General features: G+C 43.2%; 1 protein-coding gene across 2 annotated transcripts in view; it reads left to right on the forward strand.

The window, feature by feature from the left end:
- Positions 1 to 253: 253 nt before the first annotated feature.
- LOC121922899 (SRSF protein kinase 2-like) overlaps positions 254 to 3844 on the forward strand; it is a 19381-nt gene continuing 15790 nt past the window's right edge. For both annotated transcript variants that reach the window (XM_042452844.1, XM_042452845.1), the window contains exon 1: positions 254 to 519. The gene's annotated coding sequence lies outside the window, so the exon portion shown is untranslated. The remainder of the gene's footprint in view (positions 520 to 3844) is intronic.

The raw sequence follows: 3844 nt of genomic DNA on the forward strand, positions 1-3844 counted from the left end.
CTCATGGCGGGGGGGGGGGGGGTGGGGTTGAAGAAACCAGATATACAATGCAAAAGTTTGCATTTCTGTCTGGGCAATCCATCAGTGCTGCTCTATAAATACACTCCTGGGAGATTCCAGGTTTTTTGCTTTGGTAGCAGGGCAGAGATGGAGCCAGGAAAATATTAAAGACCAAAGCAGGAAGCTGTTCCAACAGGTGCAGGGCAAGAGGGGAGGGTGAAATGAGACCTTCCCAGCTGTCATGGGTCTCTGAACTGTTCCGAAGTTGGTACCGTGTTTCCAGAGGCCCTAGGGTGATCCAAGCGCTACCCTTTCTCCTTGCCACAGTTATGTGGGGAAGGGGGAGAGACTTGGGACCCCCTCTTCTACCCGCCCCTTTTCCAGCTACAGGGACTAAAAAGGGAAGCAAGTGGGAACTTGTTGGACGACCCTCCCCCTAAGCTCTGAAGCCTGGCAGGTTGGCAAGTGGTGTGTGACCCAGAACAAGTTAGACTCCAGAAGTCCCAACACACAGCAAAGGTGAGTTCCATGCAGTTGCAAGTTTTCTAGGAATGGTACAATTCTGAATTGGTTTAGCTTGGTACCATTGCTGTGAAGTGTCAGAAATAAAGTGGAATGTATCTTTTTAGTGGGAGATCTTTCTAAATATCTAGGTTGCGACCTGGTTGTTTTTTCATTAAAGGTAAGGCATTTTGATCCCTGTCTTTATCTTTGGCTAGTCAATGAATACAATGAGATACTTGAATGGCTTTAATGATATAGAAACATACGGACCAGTAGTAACAATGCTCCTGCCTAGAGCATTTAGAACTTGAGCTGAACCACATGTTAATTTCTCTCATCATGAAGACAGCTATGAAACTGGTTAGACTGTTGAGTTGTATTAATGTGTCATTTATTTATGTATTCATTTTCTTAGTTCTGTACCCCACTATTCCTTCAATGCTTTCAAGGCAGTATACAGGACACCTGTTGCTCAGTTTTAGTCCTGCAACAATTTTAGTCCTGTAAGGTATGTCAGGCTTAAAGAGAGTGTGAGTGGCTCAAGGTTGTTCGGTGAGTTTTGTGGCTCAATGGAGATTTTAATCTGGATCCCCTTACTCCTAACACAATATTAACTATTATGCCACATTGGCTCTCAGCCTCAGGACAAAACACTCTTTTGTACTTTGTAACTGGAGTTGGATATGCCCTGTGTACACCCAAAAATTTCTAAACTGGAACAAATAACGCAAAATCATTTAATGTGTAAAATCTATCTATTTCCACCATTTAAAACAATCTGAACATGCAAAACTATTCAAGCTTTGTATAACCTTCCAACTGTTACTGTGGTTTTTTTGACATGAAAAATTTTCAGTGTTTAAGCCTCACAGCCTACACTTTCCAAAGATGGAAATATTTGACCTGAATCACTAGAAAAGGCAATGATACTTGATAAGGTGGAAGGCAGTACAAAAAGAGGATGCCTCTATTACAGATGAATAGATTCAATGAAGGAAGCCATGGCCCTGAGTCTACAAGATCTGAGCAGGGCTGTTGAGGATAGGTTGACTTGGTCTCTTATTCATAGGGTTGCCATAAGTCAAGATAAAATTGACAGCAGTTAACAACAGCAACAGCTGGGACATGTTAACGTATGAGAACAGCCTCTTCTTTCTTTCCTCCAGAAGAAAGCAATCTGACTCTTCCAGTTGAAGGCTAGGCCAGTCTAGCCTTCCAGCAGGGATGCCCTGGCTTTTCCTTATAGTCCTCTTTAATCCATCTGAAAATCCAAGCAAGGACAGCCAGGAACTTGAGATTTCAGCCTGGCGTTTTTCCAGGAGTGGTACTGATTTGCTGCCTGCTCTTCTAAAAGCACCAGTGTGGACTCCTGAAATAATCTCTGCCATGACCCCTCCAGAAATGCTAGGAATTTTCCTGCCAGCCAGCTCCAGAATTCGAAGAAGTAGAGGCATGAGGGCAGGAAAAACAATATGCAAATGGTTAAGAGGTAGAGGATCCATATCTCTTCTTCTGTTCTTGCTGCTTCTGGAGTCGGGTAGACAGCCATAGTGGCCTAGTGATGCAAGCAAATGTCAAATAGCAAAGTTGTGTGTTGTGTGCCTTCAAGTCATTTCTGATTTATGGTGGCCCTAGGCCTAAGGCAAACATATCATGGGGTTTTCTTGGAAAGATTTATTCAGAGGAGGTTTGTCATTGCCTTCCCCTGAGGCTGAGAGAGTGTAACCCAGTGCATTTCATGGCTGAGCTGAAAATTGAACCCTGGTCTCTATCACTATGCCACATTGGCTCTTGATAACAAGGTATCCATTTGCATTTCCATCTTTCCTCTCTTCTACCATGGTGCTCAAATTGCCATGGAGTTCAAATCAGACAGCCTTCTAGACCTGTCCTGGTTGTGCCTGCTTAAGTCCACTCATGACAGGGCATGTCTTCTCTTGGTCATTGTGAAATTTGGTGTTGTCTTCCTACACAGCAACCAAACCTGCTGCCCAGATTTACCATTTAGCTGCCACAGCCATTCTCATACTGGCAAAGAGTGGATGGGATCACAGAAGCATATTCCCCTAGCCAGACATAGTCCAATGACATAATCTGCCTGGGGCTTTTGTGGTACCTCAAGAGAACTTGGTGGAAGATGTCTTTGGACTGCATCTGGCCTTAGAGACGTAGCCAGATGCTTCTCCTATACCCCATTTTCCACCAGAAATGGAAAAGCTGTTGGGGACAGCTATCACAGCGCAACAGGGAATCCTGGGGGTGGTAAATGGGGAGGCAAAACAGAGTTCTATATTTGGAACTCTTGGGGTGCATAGGCACTGCAGAAATAATGCAGTTTGACGCCACTTGAACTACAGAACCCTGAGTTTTGTGAGGCACCAGCACTCTTTGGCAGAGAAGATCAAAGGCTTTGTAAATGTGAAATCCCTAGGATTCTATAGGATGGAGCTACAGTACTTAAAGTGGTGTCAAACACCATTAATTTTACAGCATAGAAGCACCCTTAGACTAATTGTGGTCATTTATATTATCTCAGTTATTATCAGCAAAGGTAGCTGGGGCAGGAAGAAAAGTCTACAAGCAAAAGAACTCTAAAGGAAGTCAGACACTATGGAGTTTATCATACAAGGGAAATTGGAAGTATAATCCAATGGCAATCCGAACGCAATCATGGGATTTAACGTTATTGCATGATAGACTACTACATGCAATTTTGGGCAATGGGAAGTCAGTCCGAATGCAATCATGGGGTTTCACGTTATTGCGTGATAGACTATCACATGCAATTTCAGGCAATGGGAAGTCAGTTCGAACGCAATTTGAATTCACATAAATTCGCTGAACTAGCGAATTCAAGTGAATGCGTTCTGGCCCCACTTTCTTTTCATTAGAAATTAAGAGAAATTCCTCCCGTGTGATAAACTCCTAAGGAAAGCGTCAGTTCAAAGCCGGTAGATTTTGTCTGCCTTCCTTCACGATTGTTGTGCAGCCCTGGATAAATGTAAATGCTGGCATGGTGAACCCAACACACCAGGTGTTAAAATGCACATTGTTTTCAAGGCAAATAATTTCTCAGACTTGATACTCAAGTCAATGTATTTCACTTAGGGAAACAGGCAGTTAGGCCTGTCAATGAAAAAAAATGTATTTGGAAAGGATAAAACTAATAGTTTTGTAGTTCAAGGGAGTGAAATAGAACTCTTTAGCAAAGAGGTCCCTCACTAAATACCAAATCCCAGAATTTCATAGGTTGGGGACATGACAGGTAAAATTGGGATCAAATTGCTGTAACTGCATAGTATGGCTAATCCAGGGGTAGGCAACCTTTTTGAGCCGGGGG

This window comes from Sceloporus undulatus, chromosome 2 (genome assembly GCF_019175285.1).
Source record: "Sceloporus undulatus isolate JIND9_A2432 ecotype Alabama chromosome 2, SceUnd_v1.1, whole genome shotgun sequence".
Classification (NCBI taxonomy): Eukaryota; Metazoa; Chordata; class Lepidosauria; order Squamata; family Phrynosomatidae; genus Sceloporus; species Sceloporus undulatus.